This window comes from Crocodylus siamensis, chromosome 7 (assembly GCF_052110815.1).
Source record: "Crocodylus siamensis isolate JL-2025a chromosome 7, ASM5211081v1, whole genome shotgun sequence".
Taxonomy (NCBI): Eukaryota; Metazoa; Chordata; order Crocodylia; family Crocodylidae; genus Crocodylus; species Crocodylus siamensis.
The window spans coordinates 78,301,603-78,321,801 of NC_143401.1; the positions used below are offsets into that span (position 1 = coordinate 78,301,603).

General features: G+C 41.0%; 2 protein-coding genes across 3 annotated transcripts in view; one reads left to right on the top strand and one right to left on the bottom strand.

Annotated features, from left to right (window-relative positions):
• The window catches only part of LOC149860002 (uncharacterized), a 104,900-nt gene that overhangs the window by 64,391 nt on the left and 20,310 nt on the right, over positions 1 to 20,199 (bottom strand). The gene's annotated exons all lie outside the window — the stretch shown is intronic.
• The window catches only part of C7H10orf90 (chromosome 7 C10orf90 homolog), a 260,979-nt gene that overhangs the window by 55,915 nt on the left and 184,865 nt on the right, over positions 1 to 20,199 (top strand). Inside the window, exons 1-2 of one of the 2 annotated variants that reach the window (XM_090057716.1) lie at positions 2,402 to 2,490; positions 4,019 to 4,244. The gene's annotated coding sequence lies outside the window, so the exon portion shown is untranslated. Of the gene's footprint in view, positions 1 to 2,401; positions 2,491 to 4,018; positions 4,245 to 20,199 lie in introns of those variants that run through there. The other variant, XM_090057715.1, reaches the window with a different exon arrangement.

Sequence of the window (20,199 nt, forward strand, 5' to 3'; positions counted from 1 at the left end):
ATTCTCAAAGGTAGACCATAAGTAGTTTGGTCATATTTCTTTGCATATGAACCATCAAGGAAATGCCAATATGAAAATTAACAGCATTCAGGGGTATGCACACCTCTGCTGAGAGAAGTCATCCAAATTTCCCCTCAAACTCCTTCATTTCCTGGGATATTGGATAGATTTTTTTTAAAGCTCTCCCAGCAGGAGCCAGAGCTCACACAGACCTGATCAGTTAGTGTTTTCAATAGGACAGTCTGTTACAGTCTACCAGACCCTGCCTGTGTTTCAGTCTTGATCCTGGTCACAAAGAGTTCTCCTACAATGCTCCCATCTCGGCATCAGCTCCACACACACCTCTACCTGGTGCTAGAACAGACCTTTTTTCTCTTCCTTTGACATCAGTGGTACACCTAACAAGGCTGCCAGCTATAACCGTATCCCCACTGAACATGCTCAAGAGGGTCTCGCTTACCTTCTCAAGACAGATGCATTTTGAAAAGTTTCCCTCCTACAGGACCAGGTGGCATTATACTCTGGAAAGGGAAATCTGTTGTTTCTATTAAGGGTAGTGGCTAATGCAGAGACATTGATTCATGGTTCTGTGCTATATTTCCAAGTGCTGGCTTCATTTTCCATGTGAAAATTCACACTATAAAAGCTGGGGTTGTAGTGCTGCTTTCAAGAAAAATCCTAGCCCACTAAAGCCAATGGCAGAAGTCCCACAGACTTCACTGTCATTGATTTGTCATAGGGGCAGGGTTTCACCCAACATGTTTCTGCTTGGCTAAAGGGAGAAATTCAGATTTGCATCAGGGGTTCAATAGAAACAAAATTCATTTTGCCATTGCAACTCAGTTGGAGCTGATGGGATTTTTTTCACTGAACAGAAGGTGGCATTTAGTTTTGTATTTGTTACCAGGATGCAACATATCTTTGATTTCTGCATTAAGAGTAACTCATACAAACAAATTAGAGATAAATGAGTTAGCACTACTACTTTTTTCCATTTGCAATTATGTTAGCACTCACACAGTGTGTCTACACGTTGCCCTATGGTGCAACAGCAATGTGCAATGTCACCGTATGGCATGCTACAGGGACATAGGTCTACATGTAATCAGCAGCTATGTAATCACTATGTCACCATAGTAGCACCCCCCCCCCCAATTGTAGTGCGCCCCTACGGTGACATCATGGCAAAATCTAACCGTGCACTACATGCATGGCGCAGTAGGGATGGTTACTGCACTGTGCAATGTGTAGACAATGACATGCCCACAGGAATATAGAGCTAGTTCTTGTTTCTGTTGCCATGGAAGTCTTGTCCTATGGCAGAAGAGAAAAGGTACCTTAAAACAGTAAGAGGGAAGGCTGGCTTGAGGTCATTGATTGTCATTGTTTCTACAAAGAGAATTCTGTAAATATATTAATTTTAACTGGACATTTTGATTCATGTCAAATTACAAAAAAAGTGAGTCTCAAAAGTTTAAAAAGAAATTGTTTCTGTTGAAGAGAATTATCACATTAACTATGAACATTTATCTTGCTTAGGGGAATTATGGAAGATGGGTGTGTTAAGAAGAACTCAGGGTGGAGAGAGCGAGCTAACCTTCAATTTATAAAAGTTTAATAGTGGGGGAACTATTGATGTATATTTTTAGGAAGCCACTTTATCTTTTTCTTCTTTCTATTTATATCATGTAAAAAGACAACTTCCCATGGTAATTGAGAGGAAAAGGTGGATGGTTTACCTAAAAGGAACAGGATTTAACAGTGTTAAGTTTGAGACTGAGCACAACCTAATTCACCCATTTTGAATTATTTTGAGAATGACAGTATTACTTTTTACAGGCTTTATACTTTTGAAATGTCATTTCCTGAAGAAGAATGCCAAAAACCTTTATCTGTACTTGCTACATATACAGCTTTTTTTTTTTTTGGTCTGTAGATGTGGTTAATTCATTGGAAGGAGTAATATTACAGTGCAATTGCTCTGTAATGTTACTGTAATTTTGTACTGTATGAATCTTTTCAAAGCTGGAGTATAAATTGTTCTTAAAAAAATATTAAAATAGCTTGTACAGTTGGATGGAAAGTTGGATGAACCAATTAAAATATGGCTTGACAGTATGGTGGAAGAGTGGTTAAGGTATCTCACTATAGCTTTGGAGGGGCAAGTTCAATCCCTGCTACAGACTCATGCCAACTGCTTTTTCAGGTGGAGTCAAAGGTCACCTTGTCCTGTTGATAGCCATGTTATGTCTTTGTGCGCCTTACTTTTACTAACTCAATGGGTTGTTAGGTTTGGAAGGACCTTTGACTCAACTAAGCTACTTTTATCTAACTGTAGGACTTCTGGAACTAAACCTTACAAGTGTCTGTTTTGACTGCAAGCATGTTTTATATTTTTTACTAGATTGTTAAATTACTTCCAACACCTGGAGTTTGTAAGCTGTCTGAAACAATGAAATAAATATCTGCAGACTGTATTGGATATCCGAGGTAAAACTTTCAAAAGTCCCTTAGTATTTAGAAATCTAATTTTCCCTGACTTTCACTCAGATTTACTTTTGTAAGTGGCAAGATACATTTTGAAAATGGGATTTAGGCTCCTAAATCACTTAGGTATGAGCATTTTCTGTTTGGTTCACAAAAGGAGCTCAAAATTCAAAAAGATTGGTATGGAACTATTTAAAGTCAGTGGTTTTCTATGGCTCTGTAATTTTATGGATAGGTCAGGTCTCTCTAACGGTAATGGAGGACAATAGAAATTCCTTTAGCCCTTGAATTCCAACTGATACCTGAAGAGAAAGTGAAAATCAAAGCCTTGTGAACTCCTAAAAGCTAAAGGGCATCACTAGTTTGGCAAACCAGAATAAGGAGGACATTTTTTGCAAGGAAGTGAAGTGGAAAATAAACCCCACTATAAACCAATTTCAGATTGCCTTTTTTATGTAGGCAAGAAATAAGTTGAATGGGAGAGGGACAATGGGGCACAATTTTGCGAAGTCAGCTAACTACAAATCTGCAAAGTCCTCATTGCCCAGGCCCCTGAAGCCAGACTTCTTTTTCCATTTGCTTATTTATTACATTGATAGTATATGATGACTTTCCCAACTAAGGTGCAGGGTGGCTTACAGAAAGCAAACAACATATAAAAGCAAGTAGAATATAACACCCATTTAGCCCTGATTGCTATGCCTGCCCAAATACAAAAGTCTTAAAGTGCCTCCGGAAGTTGTTCAGGCTTGGGCTCTGGGAGGCCCCAAGGGTGAGAGCGTTCCAGAGTTAAGAAGCAGCTACTAAGAACCATCTCCCATGTGTGCCCCAAGCAAACTTGGCATGTTGATGGTACTTGGAGGCAGTCACTCTAAGCTGATCTTAAGAGTTGCAAGGGGGTGTAAGGGAGAAAGCAGTTCCTTAATTGTGGTAGGTCTCATACCATTCAGGGTAGGTCAAAATGACTACCTTGAATTATTTCCAGAATGGTATTGGAAGCCAGTGCAGATTCTGGAACGCTGGAGAAATGGTTGGGTCTGGGGTATGCTAAATGCTTTTTAATACAAGCTGTCCAGTTACTCAAATAGATTGCTCTCAGCTACTTTCACATACATAGCTGACTAAAGGAAATATCAATAGAAATATTCTGAAACATTCTTCTCGTGCTAGAATAGCCTCTGAAAGTACTTAAGTTATGTGTTTGTTGCTGCTAGTCACAGAATCTCCCTGGTTTCTGCTGTTTATTTAGATATGATTATAACCTAACAAGGTTGCAAGCCTACAACCTTATTTTTTTTTATTTAGTCACCAATGTAACAAACAACTTTTTCTACATTATTTGCTCATTATTCGCTGCTTCAAACACCCCACTCTTGGTACATAATCTAATTTACAAAATAATTGGGAAAATGATGTAGTATAATTGGCATTCAAAATTCTGTTTTAATGCATGTGGCTGTAGGTCAGTTCAGAAGTAGTAGTTGCAATTAGGCCTTAACTCTTTCTTTCTTTCTTTCTTTTTTTTTTCCAGGTCTGTTACAAAAATCACACAACGTCACCTTGGGTTGAGGTCTTATCAACCAAAGGGCTTGGTAACCTTCAAGGTAATAGAGTGCTGATGACTCATTTAGAGGAGCACTTCCATCTGAGACATTCCTGAACTAAAGGTTTTATCCGCCCCACTTGTAAAGTCAAAGGGTTTTGCAATTGACTTCAGCAAGAACATGATCACAGCCTAAATCCACATTGTGCTGCTGGTGAGTATTGCACTACCATAGCTAGTGTAATTGTGCTCTTTAAATTTTTGTGATGCTTATTTTGTAAAAGCAGGGTGCTAGCTCTAATGGCCTGGACATTTTCCAACTTAGGTAATACTACTTCTGTAAAATTCACCTTGAAGCTTCAGCTGGAATAGTTCCTTGCTTACTATACAAAAAGCAAAACAAAACATCTGAAGCAACAAATTGGAATGGGTAGTATTTTAACAGGAAATGCCAATTTTATAAATGCTATTTATGGATAAACAACACTTTGACTGCTATACCTATGACTGCTGTAGGCTATAAAAAAAAATCAGATGGAACTTGGGAGGTCACCTTTTACAACCCCCTACCCCAAGGTAGAGTTAACTCTACTTAAACCATTCCTGGCACATGATTCCAACCTATTCTTAAAAACCTTCAGTGAGGGATATTCCACAACTTCCCTAAGTGATCAGTCATGATGCTTAATTATCTCAGTTGGAAAGCTTTTCCCAGTATCTAAGCTAAATCTCCCTAACTTTAATTTAAATCTATTGCTTCCTGTACTATCTCTAGTGAGTCTTGAGAAATATATATACACTACCTTTGTTTCTGTAGCATCCTTTTACATATTTCAGGAGAGTTATCATATCTTCCTTCAGTCTTTTTTGAAGACTTAAAAAAATAACCAGTTCTTTGATTCTTTCCTCATAGGTTTTTTTTCTTGACCATCAATTATTTTGTTGCTTTCCTCTCAATTCTCTCCAATAGGTTCACACCCTCTTAAAGTGTGGTGACCCACGCTGAATTCCTGCTGAGTCACTAAGGAGTAGAATAAAAGTTTCTATTAAGATGCCTTCCATATGATGCTCCTGTTTATTATGTGTGTATAACTGGGGTTGGTAACATATGGCCCACAAGCTGGATTTCTGGAGAGCCACTGGATCTGGCCCACAAAGCTGGAGAGCTTTGTTTGCGTTTTTGCACCTGTATCCACTTTGGAGCCAGGCAGCTTTTAGCCCAGGTTGTTGCTATTTCTCCCTATCCTCTAGCAGTGGCATGGGCCCAGATTCCAGCTCGGCAGCTTCCAGCTGTGCCAGCACTAAAGCCAGGAGGCAAGGATGCAGGGAAAGCAGGAAGAAGTTGTAGCAGCATGGACATGGTTTTCAGCTGTCTGCCCTGGCACAGCTCCACACTGGCTGGAAGATGCACTTGCTCCCCATCAGGGGAGAAGGGGGCCTGGAAAATATAATATCTCAACCAGTCATGTGCTCACCTTACAGTAGGATCATCTAGCAGTGTACTCCTAGTACAGGTTGTATTTTTCACTTGCATTTGTTCACTAAATTATTCCAACCCAAGTATAATACTTTGCATTTGTTCTTATGGAATTGCATCCTATTTTAGAAAACCTCCTCAGTTTCTAAAAGTTGGTTTGAATTGTAATCCTCTGCTTCAGAGAGCTTGCAATTGCTTGGTATTGTTTGCATTTTTAAGAAGTGTATTGTTTATTCCATCATCCAAGTCACTGATGAAAATATTGAATAGTACCAGACCAGACCCCTAAGGAATCCCTCTTGGTACTAACTTACAGTTTTAGAACCAGCCTTTGACAGCTACTCTGAATATAATATCTCAACCAGTCATGTGCTCACCTTACAGTAGGATCATCTAGACCAGGACTGTCCAGCTGGCAGCCCACAGGCTGCAAGGGATTCAGTTGTGGCCCCTGGGTTTTCACCCAGCTCCTGATCATTGCTTTAGCTGCAATAGCATCCAAAGTCTCTTGGGCTCTCCCTTCCTCCTTCATCTCTTGCTTCCTGCTATTGCCCCAAGTGGTGGGGCAGTAAAGCACAGAACAGGGAGCTGATGGGGGTGATTGGGGCTGTGTATAGTACAGGTGGCCCCATGGAGCATTGTTGGGGAGGGCTCATAAGGGAGCATGTTGCAGTGGGGGTAAAAGGGGACTCACACCTGCACAGTTAGGCTGTGTGCTTGGGACATGAAGTACAGCCGTGAGGGTGGACTGGTGGCCTATGACCAGTCTGGTGTGGCCCACCCAGTATGCATCCCCCCCAGTGTGGCCCTTGAGGGGCCTAGAAATTGGATGACACTCATCTAAACTGTATTTCCCCAGCTTGTTTATGAGAATGTCAATTGAGACAATGTCAAAAGTCTCATTAAAGTTGAGATGTATCACATCTTCTTCCTATCGCATTTTCCCCCTATCAGCAAAGCCTGTTGTCCTGTAATACAAAGAAGTTGGGTTAATTTGAAATTACTTGTTCTTGAGAAATCCCAAGGACTCTTTCTTACTACCTTTTTACCTAGTAGGTGTTTACAAACTGATTGGACTTTCCATCACTGGGAGTGTTCAAGAAGAGGTTGAACAAGCCCTGGTCAGGGATGATCTTACAGTAGTCACGGTTGTGTTCCACTCTGGGTATTTTCCATGATTCTGGGCTTTGCTGGTTGCTGCATGGGGCCAGGAGAAAATTCCTAGTCTGCCCCTCCAGCTGCTACATGTGTCAAGGTTTCTTTATGCCTTCCTCAGAGGAACTGGGTATTGGCTTTAGCCAAGGCTGGGGATTTAGACCGGGGTGTGTCAGTGCTCCTCTTGGGACTTAAACCTGGAGATCCCTGTCTAGAGGGTCTAGCACCTCTGCTCAGGGCCAGACTGGCTGCCATATTTGGGTCAGGAAGGAATTTCATCTCATGGTCCAATTGGTATGGACTGTGGAGGTTTTTCCCTTCTTCTGTAGCTGGGGGCATGGCCCTCTTCCTGGAATTCTTTGCACCCTTTACAGCAGCAGGATGTTTACTACCATGGTCCCCTTGCTTTACCTGTGGCATGTTAGGGTGTTATGTTTTGTGTTGTGTCACAACTGACTGTGTGGTTTTGCCAAGAATTTAGACAGTGAACTTGTGTAGGATGGTTTGAATAGGGATGATCTTGCATCAGGTAGGGGGTTGGACTAGATGTCCTACTGGAACTTATGAAAGTAGGACATCTACAGCCCTACTTCTCTATGGTTCTGTGGTTCTGTAATTATTGGTCCCAATATCTTTCTGGAAGTTGAAGACAGTCTAACTGAGGTATAGTATTTGGATATCCCTGCCCTCCTCTCCCTTTTTTCAACAACAGGCACTGTTCTTGACCTTTTCTAGTCTTCTGCAACCTTGCCTGTCCTTCCCAGTTTTTTAGTGATAATCACTAAAAGATCTGAGATTGCTTCAGACAGTTTCTGAAGTACTTTAGGGTGAATTTCATAGGCTTCAGCTCATTTGAAAAACATCAACTTGTCTAAATTGTCTCTAACTCACTTTCACCTCAAATCCATTCTTTTTCATCTTTCTTGCCTCTTTGTCGCAACCTTTTATGGAGACTGAAGCAAAAAACAGTGTTAAGTGCTTTGGCCTTCTTAGTATCAGGTATCTAGGTAGCAGCCATATGGTCCAATACATGGTCCGATACAGCTACAACCCAGATCCCTGACACATGGAAGATATCAAATTTTAGCTGACTTAAAAAAACCCTTCATAATTTCCCAAGCAGGAAGCAACTTTGACCACCTGAAACCTGTGGTACTGCTCCTGCCTTTGTCTACAGTAATTTGCATCATCACAGAGCCTCACAGGAGAGCTGACAGACTCCTTACCAGGTAAGGACTGCCTGCCCATAGAAGTTATCCATCTCTTGACTCCTTTGTGAAATCCTATGAAATATGAACTTTCATTTCTACCCAGAGAACTTTTACAATCTTTTCTCTGATGCTTGATGAAGGGTGTTTTGTGCCCAAAAGCTTGCAATTAAAGACTTTGCAAAAATCTTGTTAATCTAATAAAAGATGTCACCTCTACCACAAGCCATGATTGCTCTGGTCTTAGTGTTCTCTCTCATTAATTTTCCTTTCTTCTTGAGCAGAGAATAAACTCTTTCCTTGGTCTTCCTCTTACTACCGATACATTTGTTTTCTTGATACCCTTTACGTCCTTACTGGTCATGCTTTGGCCTTTCTGATTATGGTCCCACAGGCTTGTTCTATTCTTTTATACCCATCATTAGAATTTAGTTTCCACGTTTTGTATGATTGTTTTTAAATTTTGGGTCAGTGAGTAGTTCATGATTTAGCCAAGTTGATCTGTCACAGCACATTGTATCTTCTTTTCACAGTGTTATATTTTTCACTTGTAAGATTAATATTGTCCCTCCTGAGCATCTTTTCCCCTTACATTTACTTCCCACAGGATCTCGCCTACCAGTTTTTTGAGTTTATTGAATTGTCTTTATTCTACTGTTTTCCCTCCTTCCATTAAAATCATGAAGTCTATCATTTCATGATTATTGTCACCCAAGTGCTCTCCACCTTGACATTCTTTACTAGTTCTCCCCTATTGCTCCGAATCAAATGTACAAGAGACGCCAGTCTAGTTGATATCACCTCTACCACGAGTGCTGATTCCTCTTACCAGGCTCGTTGTACATTCTGCAAACATTCCACAAGCTTCTTGGACAAACTCGGTCTTGTTAGACTACTTTCCAGGCAAGTATCTGACAGTCTAAATCAGTATTATCACCATATTCTGCCTTTTGGATAATTCTGTTAGCTGATTAATTATTTTTTAAAAGCATCATCCACCACAACCCTTTCCACTTTATCTTTACTCAGCGACTTTCCACAGATCTATCTTCAAGGGTTGCGTGGATACAGCCCACAGAACCTTTGGATCTAGCTCGTGGAAGCTGGTCTTTAGTGGCATTCAGCTGCAGGCACTCTCCCCACACTGCTACAGGGCCAAGTGCTGAGAGTGGCTTTGTCCTAGTGACTGCCTCTAACCCAGAGTGGCGTCATTCTGGCATGCAACCAGAAAAGGTTGCCTACCCCTGTTCTACTTCATTCTGGACTTCATAGCAAGTGTATGTATAAGGCAACACTTTTTCCCCACTTTTTCCTTTCCTGTCCTTTCTGAACAATGTATACTCTTTTATGTCAGTTTTACAGTTATACAGATTATTACATCAAGTCTCTGTTATGCTTGTTAAGTCCAATTTTTATTATGCACTAAGGCTTCTAGTTCCCCATTTTATTTCCTGTATATATTGGATTATCATACAGATGTCTAAGAAGTTTAGCAGACTATTATTTCCTTTCTTCCCTTCCTTTCACTTTACTTTGAATACCATTTTCTTCCCAGTTTTTAGGCCTCTATCCAGGTCACAGTGGTTCAAACCTACCTATTGGTTATGTCCCCCAATTTGTATCCATCCTAGCTCAAAGCTTTCCTCACTAGGTTAACAAAGCTATGATAACCTTCTTTAATCGTTAGATGGACCCCTATCTCTGCCCAACAGTCCTCCTTCTTGGAACATCATATAATACTCCAATCATACTAGATAATAAAACCTGAAAGGCTGCACTGGAGAAGCAGTAAAGTAGATATGAGGGCAATCAAGATCAGTTGTAAATGCAACACTTGAACATGCTATTCTATGGGGTGGTCACCTCAGAATTCTTTATAAATCTTCATGTTACTTTAGAAAGTTGTTTTGAAAACTAGGACTGCATAAAAAAGCATTGCATAAATTGTAAGAGTAAAATCCCAGCTTCAGAATTTTCTGACTTGGGCAAGAACTTTTTGTTTTGTAGCTTTTTATGTGGTAACTCCTAAGAGAGAGAGGATTACAGAAATTTCTTTCCTGTATAAAGATATTTCACAAGTCATTTTACCATTTTGAGGTCTTTTTTTCTTGAGTAATTTATAATGAGATGTTTTAGGTTTTCATTGTATATCCATTAATAATTTGGTACCTGTAAGCACTTCATTTTTTCAGCATCTAGAGAGATTAAGTTAATTGCATTGCCTGATTGGCCAGCAATCTAATGCTCTCTACACATTTTAGACCAAAAAAACCCAACCTTTTTCATTAATGCAACATTTAAGGCTGGCCAGTAGCAACATATTCTTTTCCCGAATGTCACATTTATTAGAACTCAAACTTACATGAACCAGGAGATGAAAATTCAGGACTGTGTATATGAAGTCTTAACTCTGCCAGAGGAATTATTTGCAAGAGTTTTTTGTTTTGTTGGGTGCTGCTGTATTAATAGTGGATGGATTAGCTGGCATAGTCCAGCAGAGTGGTGATCATGGCCCCAGGTGAACTGGGAAGTCTCAGTGCCTGGGCAGAGAAGAGTGTCTGCCTCTCTGCCTGACCTCCCCCAAGTGTTTAATCAAAGGCAAGAAGTGCATGTATACCTTGAGAAACACAATGTGCCCCCGGTGGGATATAAATCTTATAATAATATTTTCAGCACTGCATTGGGTAGGTTGTGTCAGTTATGGAGGTGTTTTGTTTTGTTTTTTTTGCCTGGGGACTATGAGCAGTTAAGTGGGAGGGGAATGTGATTTGTGCACTTAGTGATGGGCACAGGAAAGAATAATATTAATGGCACAATGTGCATAAAGATGAAGGGGTTGTAAACTGGGCCAAACAGTAAGGGCTTTGCTAAATGTTATACTTAGCACGTTATATCTGAATCTCAGTGAGTGCATCTGCACAAGACACTCTACTGCACAGTCAATTAGTCTAGTAAATTAGATTAGTCTAATCTAGTATATTAGTCTAGTGATGCAGTAAAACGTCACCTATGTAACCATGCACAGCAGCTACTCTGCATTAAAACAGGCTAAAGTGCTGTTTTCTCTTACCTGTAAACAGGGTTCAAATTACATTTTGGCTCTTGGCAGGGGGCTGCGGCTATGATAGCCAGAAAGAGCTGCCACCTGAGGCAGGCCGGCGGGGTGGAGTTCTTGTCTCTTATGGGGGAGCTCAGCCTCCCCAAGCTCCCCCATAATTCAAACCCTGCCTGTAAGTACAGGTAGTACATTTGCTATGCATTAGCTAATGCACAATAGCACACAGTTACATAGCTAACTGGATACAAATTGCTTGCAGTCAACACAGGCAGCAGGGGATATGAGAACTGTCCCCTCCCCCAGGCAGCTTCCTAGTCTCCGCTCTGATCAGCAGATAGCTCTGCTACAAGGGAAACAGAATGAGCAACAGAACATCGTTGTGCCACCTTGGCCGAAAGTAGGAGGGAATATGGACACCAACTTGCCCTGACACCTTCCTGAACCCTATGTCTGGAAACTGATTTCCAGTCTCAGTAGTAGTCATCCTGAAACATGAGCGACAGTCAGTCAAGCTTTCTGTGCATTAATTGCATGTGTAGATGTGCCCAGTAAGCACTAAAACGATACAGAAAGCTTTCTGAGCAGTTGCACATTTAATATAGATATAAATATAGATCCTAGTTCTGGGCTGGGTCTTGAATCACCTGCCCTATGGTCTCAGGGCTTATACCAAAAAATCAGCTGATTAGTGGATTGTGGGTCCCAGCCCTGGGACCACAATTGATTTGTATTATCTCTGGGGAGCAGTCCTACCTTAAGGCAACACATGTTACCTAATGATAATCCTTAGATAATCCTCTCTGGAAAAGACATAGCGGACATAACTTTGCTACCATACTAGAGAATTTAGCACATATTATCTTGCTTCAACACTTGGATCCTAGCATTTTAAGTGTGGTTAACATGGGCTAAGTGTAACATGTAATAACCCCTTAAGATTAAACAGATATGGTACTCTTTCTGTACAGTTGGCGAAATGTTTGACTGTAGGCTCTGTGAATTCAGAGTAACCTAAAACAAGTCCCCAGCGATGATAAATCTAATCACCTTCAGGTTTTTATTTCTGGTGATCAGACAAGCAATTTTTTAAATTTATCAAGCAATGTTCAAGTATTACTGCTGTATTTCTTTATTACTATAAAACTGATGTAAATTTACATGCAAATTAGGTACAGCCCTCTGGCTCTTGGCAAGTTGCCACTGCAGCCCTTAGTATTGTCCCTAAGTAGACTATTCTGTATGGGAAAATCATTAGTCATCCCAAGATATTGTAGGAGGATAATTTCCCCAAGACAAATTGCATAGAAATGGCACTGTATATTCCACAGACTGTAGTCCATAGCAGTACACCAAACAAAATAATTATACCCCAAGGATCAGAATTCTTTTCTTCCCCCTAGAACTAAACCAAAATAGTACATTAGAAATTCGATTTGCATCTTCTTGTAGACTATCCCTACTCGCATCCTTAGTTAACTTTCAAAAACAGTAAGTCATGTTTTGTTTTGATGCCAATGGCCTTTATGAAGGCAGGTTTAGCAAGTAGTTACAACAGAGGACAGAGATTTAATAACGTCAGAGGTCTCTTCCAAATTCTGTCGAGGCAAATCACTTGATTCCTACATGCATCATTCAGTCCTGCTGCAACTGTCTATATGTTGTTTTGCCCAGTGGTACTATAAAGCTTCATGTATATAAACTGATTTGAGATCCTTAGATGAAAAGTGCCACTTAATCGTGTATATATATATTTTTTTATTTCTGCATAGGAAACTCCTTATAAATACAGTAGATCATTTATCTGGACTCGCTGTCTGGTTGAATGTTATTTGATATCTGAAGAATGGCCCAGATAAAATATTTCTAGTGACCAAACTGGAGAAATAAATTATTAATCTGTACAAAATATTTTGTCAAATACATGAGTCGCTACCAATTCCTGCTGCTTACTGCTTGATTGCTTGTTTCAGTGAAATGTTAATCATGCTTCAGTGGGTGGAAAGAGTTGATAATGAGTTAATGTGTATTTCTGGGATGTATGTCAAAATGATCATTTAGCGTATACTATTTATTTTCAAATAGCTATATTAATTGAAACAACTATGGAACAAAATGGCATGTTACCATGTGGCAATAGTTGATAATTATTCAAAAGTTATTTGTTTTTGTTAATGCATCAACAATGCTATTTTTAGCATCCAGGGGAAAAGGAAAGCCCACAAGGGCAATATAAAAGAAGTCAATGAACTGAAGGAGCTTTTGCATCAGTTTGAAATTTTTTTTAAAGAAAATTACAATGTCAAATCACTTCCTCTCACAAGAACTTGCACATGTTCCATTTTCAGCTTGGTTGACGTCTATTAGAAACAATATGCTTAATGATTACAAAATCTGCATTAGAGATGTACCACTGCATATAACCTGCTTTAATATGAAGGATCACTAGAACCATTTTATGTAACCTATGGGTAGGATTGCAATGGAACAGCCATTCCAAAGCAGCCTCTAACCCCGAGCATGAAATCTCTCATACCTGAACTTTTGAAAAATTTAATTTTGTGTGTGCAAATGAGGTTTACACATTCAAAACTGAAAAATGCCTGACCACGCCATTTTTGTATGTAAAACCTGAAGTTCTGAATCTGCAAAACTGACAAGTGGGATGTTTAGTAAGGACGCTGTATGTTGGACTTCATTTTGAAAATGAGTCTACGTGACAAGAGATGGCTTTTTCAGCTATAAAGGACTTCATGTATTATATAGATTGTGGTAGCATTCATACTCTTAAGTGCTTTTGAAACCCAGAAAATAAGTCACTATCCCAAAAATCAATCACTCTAATAAGAAAGGAGTTAAAGGCTCATGTCAGAGATGTTCATGGTACACTGGAAATGTTTCCTACTCTCCACTCTATGCTACTGGTTGGTTTTATTTCAGGAAGTTGGGAGGCATTGTTGGTATCCCAAAATCCTCTTGTCCAGTTTGGGAGTAAACTGGGATTAAAAGGGTATGTCTGCATATTCATTAATGCACCATAATTACAAGTGCATTAAGTTTAGTACCTATAATGACAGGTACTAATGTATGCATCATAAACAGCACTACTGTGCATTAGCACAGATGAACGCTTTTTTTTAGTGATGTTAGTGTGCATTAGACTAAATCTACTGCATATTAGTCCATTAGCACAGGCTTTGCCCACTGCACCAACCTGTAGTAGATTTAGTCAAATGTGTTCAAAGCATCTCGTGTAGATGTGCCCAAATACATCAGAACCCAGGTGATGGGGGTAGGTGCTATAGGGCCATGGCATGCAGGGGAGACTTCAAAATGTTAAAACATTTAAGTTTTTTCCTTGTAAAAATGGTGCTTTATTTTTGAAATTACTCAAAAGTAAAACATGGATTAAAAGTAGGCTAAACAGCCCATACTAGATTTTTAAAAAATATTTTGAGCCAAACAAAACATTTTAAGTTTACACAAAACAAATGCCTTGGGGCTGCTTTTTCATTGTAGCTCTCCCTCACCCCAACCCCCAAACACCCCAAATTTCCATTTTGAGTCCATATGAACTGACTTTTAAAAAAACTAATAAACTGAAAAATCTATTATTCACACACAACTGTACTGTCAGGCAAGATGATGAATAACCTCAGATGTTAGGAGCTGTTGGAGTCTCATAGTTCTCCATGTCAGTATCCCCTTTCATTCTTTCACATTATTTGACCGCAAGCAGAGAGTCTTATTTCTCCCAAAGTATGTCTTCCTGATGTGTAATGCAAGGAAAGATTTCTTCAGCCAGACTTAGTTTTTAATTATGTTCTTTTGACTGGTTCTGAGTCTGCAACTGTAATAGCATAAGCTCTATGTGTTTGTTTTAAGCCTTCCTCAGTCAAGGCTGGACCATAGACTGAGAAGTAAGAACCCAGTCCTTCCAGTAAAATCAATGTAATGAATCTTTTCATGGACTGCAATGAAGTTAGGATTGGTCAGAAAAGGGCATATCCTCAGCCCCAAAATCTACCTCTACATTGGCACCAGTTCTGCAGAGGCACAAAATGCTATATCATGGCCTGCACAGCAATCTGCTAACTTTTTTATAGCAAGTTTTAACTGAACAAATTATGGCATACCAAGTGTTTAATCTTGCAGAAGGAGGAGGCTGAGGGCTGGCTCCTGCATGGCCAGTGCATGTCGAGACACTGGCCAGCAGCTCTGGCCCCCACGGCCAGGGAACACTGACCTGAGGCAGGCCTGTCTGTCTAGGGAAGAGCAGGCGGGTGGGGCTGGCTGTGCGGTGCTCTCACCTCACACAGGGGACATGTTGGCCCTTGCCCATGGTGGGTGATGGACAAGAGCAACAGGTTGACACTGCTGACAGCTCAGCTTTGCAGATGAGCTTCCCTGCTGTCTCCCAGCAGTGAGGTACCCTGGGGATTGCAGAGCCCTTGCCAAGGGGTTGGAGCTCTGAGGAGGCAAACGCTTGGCCGGCCTGGACAACACAGGACCTTAGGGCCCTGCCATTATGTTTGTGATGCTGGGACTTTGCAGGGAGCTTGCTGTTCCCCCAGCCTTAAATGTCTGTCCCTGGGCATGCCCAGAGCTGCCTCCCTGTCAGGCCTCCACTGGCCACAGCTGCTCCCTCTGCTCTGCAGGGCACCCAGCATCGCCTTCGTCTCATACAGTGTCTATGCTAGACCACTTCATTGTCATCCCTCATAGTTTCATAGTAGCTAGGGTCAGGAGGGACCTGAACAGATCATCTAGCCTGACCCCCTGCCACAGGCAGGAATGAATGCTGGGTTCACAAGACCCCAGACAAGTGATCATCTACCCTCTTTTTGAATTTGCCCAAGGTAGGGGCGAGGACCACTTCCCTGGGAAGTTGGTTCCAGATTTTGGCCACCCTAACTGTAAAATATTGCCTTCTAACCTAAACCTATTCTCCATCAGCTTATTACCATTGTAATCACCCCAAATGGTGCTGGGAAGAAAAGGGCTCTAGCTATTTGCTGTTGATCTCCCCTGATGAGTTTGTAGGCAGCCAGCAGGTCCCTCCTCAGCCTCTTCTTGCCGAGGCTGAACAGGTTCAGGTCCCTCAGTCTCTCCTCATAGGACTTGTCCTGTTGCCTTCTCACCAAGCAGGTGGCCCTCTTCTGAACCCTCTCCAGGCTGGCCACATCCCTCTTGAAGTGCGGCACCCAGTACTGGATGCAGTACTCTAATTGTGGCCTGACCAAAGTCACACAGAGGGGGAGTATCACCTCTCTGGACTGGCTTGAGATGCATCTTTGGATGCACGACAAGGTACGGTTGGTTTTGCTGGCTGCGGTCTGGCATTGGCTGCTCATGGTCATCTTGGAGTCAATAATGACTCCAAGATCCCGTTCTGCCTCTGTGCTTTCAAGAGGGGAACTCCCCAGCCGGTATGTATGCTGTGGATTCCTTCTCCCAAGGTGCAGCACCCTGCATTTATCTACGTTGAACCCCATCCTGTTCTTATCTGTCCACTTTTGTAGTCTAAGTCTATTTGCAGCCTCTCTCTCCCTTCAAGTGTGTCCACCTCACCCCATATCCCATGCTGGTGGGAGAGGGGAGGGAGGGGAGATTAACACCCCCTTCCCCTCAAGCTACTGTCCGGCCACGCCCTCCACTTCTTCTGCTAGAACAGCAAGCAGGGGTTGGTGGGGAGAAGTCTGGCAAGGGCTGCTTTCTCCCTCTCCCTTCAGGCAGCTGGGGACCATGCAGGGCAGGGTGGGAATTTAAACCCGTCCCCAGTCATATTCAGTAGGCTACGCCCCTCCCCACCTCTGGTCAGTTTCCCTCCAGCTTTGTGGCTGCTGCCAAAGGGAAGGGAGGACTCACTCTCTAGTGCCCCCTGGCTTCTAGCCTGAGCCACTGCAGGCACATGGCTGCATTTCTGGAATAAAAAATGGATGTTTATTCACTTGCAAATTGGTTCAATCTATGCAGGTTAAACTAACCTGCAAAGATTGAATCAATTCAGGCTCGGGCTTTTTGAACACTTGTACTTAGCCCCAGTGGCAGACCAGGATTCTAACACTGAACCACAACACTAGGTTAACTGCAGATATGTGGATCCAGAGCAGTACCTAGTGGGTACATCTACATGTGCAATTGTGCTTGAATTTTCTGTGCAGAAAATACCTTTTGGGCTTATTTTGCTCCATCAATCTTTATGAAGGGCTGCTCCTGCCCTGCTCTGCCCCCCTGCAGCAGCCAGAGGGAGCTCTGGGCTCTCTCAGATACCAGTTCCAGGCTGGCAGGTCATGGGGGCTTAGTCCTGACCTCTGGAGGGTGTTGGGGAGTAGTCCCAGCTCGATGGGCAGCTCCATCCCAGACATGGGGAGATCAGGTTGGCCCTGTCCCTTGCCACCTAGGCTAACCAGAAGCAATTTGCTCCTAGTCAGCATCTTCATGTGCAGTATGGTGCATTAGTTAATTCGCCATTTTTCTAGCACCTATGGTACTAGCAAACAGCGCATTAGACTAATATACTGCATAGTAATTGTTGTGCACATGTAGATGGTGATGCTTTATTGTGCATTAAATTAGTCTAATGCTCAGTAATGTGTCTTGTCTAGATGCACCATGTGAAGCACTCATAATACATGACCAGTTTCCAAGCCTCATGCCAGAGATAACACCAGACAGATGTATCTGAAACATTTTTTCCAATTCAGTTTCAAAAATAAATATTGTCCTTATGAAAAGCTCTCCTCATAACTAGTTGCGTATATTAACAGAAAAATATTTTTAATTATGTGTTGTTCCAGAAAATCTTAATTTCAGACATAAACCCAATCATTATGCTAATTACCAGCAAGACAGCAAATAAAACCAGGTTTCCAGACTCCATCTAATTTAAATTCTGAGGACCAAGTAATAACACAGCCTACAGTCACTAACGATCAAAGCCTACCAGCTTTTGACAGGATTCTACCAACTACATTTTGAAAAGGGATAAAAATATTATCACAAAAGGCTATTTTCAATCTGGGAAAATACTTTGTACTTCTTTATTGCTTTTCAATCAAGGCTTCCAAAGAATTTTTCATATATTTGTCCTTGTCCAGTATGGAAGTTGTAGCATCCTGTTGAATATGAGGACACTGAGAAGTATAGAAGTTAAGGGCATTTGCACATGGTCACGTGGTACATCCATGAAACAACCAAAGAATAGAACCCAGCTCTGCAGACTACTAGCTCTTGCATCTAGCCTTAACAACATCCTTCACCTCAATAGCAGTTGAAAGATTTAAACAAATTTGGTTGCAGATACTTGATTCTGTGGGACTTCGTGATTAAATACCTTTTAAAAATGTGACCCAGGGCCTTTTTCTTTATTTGTAAAGTCTTCTGTAATTGTTAACATTCATAGTCACTCACAGCTTCTGAACCACCATAACTATTAGATTAATATATATTTTAAATTGCTTGCATGCAACATCAAAAGGCAGAATAATTTCTGAGATATTAAAACCATTTCTAAACAATACATCTAAGCTGTTAAATTCAAACAGAAGCTACTTTACACGTATTAATTTAAAATGAAGGTGCATATGTCACAGAGATGTTAGCAGTTATTAAACATGAAAGGTATTTTTGTGCTGCCATGGCAGACAGCAACAGACTACTGTAGCATTTGGCAAGTCCAAGGACAGTAATGTGTTCATATAAGAAGAATCAAGGTTATAAGGCTTTTGTAGAAGCACTTGTAAAGTTCACCCAGCTTCCTTAATTGCTAGTACAAGTCTAACAGTGCAGCCTGCAGCAGTTGGACCACTGCTGCTCTGCTTTATTGATCCTTGTGATTCAGTGTTTTTGCTCAGAGGCATAAGTCAGCACTTTTAACAGATCAGCACAATGGTTGAAAGATCAATCATTATTGTTCCCTCCTGATCCATTTTAATTGTGATATCAAAGACTTAGTAATCTTTTCTCAGGTTAGAAGATGTATTTCAAGCTGGGGAAAAATTATATCGTAAGAGCAATAAGACTGACATTTAGGTCTAAAGAAAAGTACACCTTCTGTGAACTGACCTGAAAGGAAGTGGCCAGTGATGCTAAACTTAATTTAATCTATTACAGCAAGTAATTCAATAAATAAACTAGCCTGCTTCCCTCACCTCTCACTTGGCAGCATTTTAGAACTGAAAGGCAAACTGTCTCTGCAGGACAGTGGAACTCCAGGGAAATTATTAAACTCAGACTCAGAGTCTTTGTTTTGACATTCAGGAGCGACCCAGAATGCAGACGAGTTCGGGAACTTGTGACGATAGGTGTGATTTGTATTCCACTTTTAAAAAGAGTTTCTAGTATTCGCCAAGTAAGACATTTTAAGGATTAAAGAAAATGAGCATGTGCCATTTCAGAGTGGCTCTTCATCTTTTGCTAGACATGACAAAATAGGAACTAGTGATGGTGAAGTCCTTTAAAATGCCTGCCATTGCAAGATTGGTCCCTGCTCTACATTTTCTAGAGCTTTGTCCAGTATGACTTCAAATATCCCAGGTAATGGCACTTTTATTACTTCCTACCAGACATTATTCTATAACCAAATGTCTAAGGTCTTGCTACTAAATCTTCTGTGAAATGAATCTATGTGCAAGGAGACGGGGGAAGAGCCTTTGCTAGGCTCCCTGCATTGAGAAAAAGCTACACTGGAAAGATTGCACTTTATTAAGCCCAATCATCTTTTCTGGCTAACAACTACCATATTTACTCAAATATAAGATAAACTCCCACTAATTAGATTCTATATATGGGAAATTTATAAATTTGATATAATTTTTTAGGTGTAAAATCTAATTATCAGAGATTTGCCTTGAATTGTCCCCTTCCTGCTGCTACAGAAGGAAAAATAAAACTGGGGGGGGGATCAGGAAGCCACTTTAACTTCTACCCCACAACTTCTTCCCCTGCAGCCCCTTTCCCCTTCCCTACTCCCAGACCCAGCTGTCCCTGAGCATATAGAACAGAAGAACAACTTTGAACTATCTAGTCTGGAAATAATCTTGGTTGTAGCAAGTTACATATAATACCTATAGACTTAGTTCATCCAAAAATTATGTATTTTCCTTCTTTTAAGGAAATGCTGCAAGTTTTATCACGCACATTCCAACCCCCCCCCCCACTTTTTAGTAGCACATTAGCATCTACTTAAAGAGAATACAAACTATACATGACAGTAGTAAAAAACTAAGCTAGCTTGTTGGGCTGGGCCCCAGCAAAGACAACAACAGTTCAA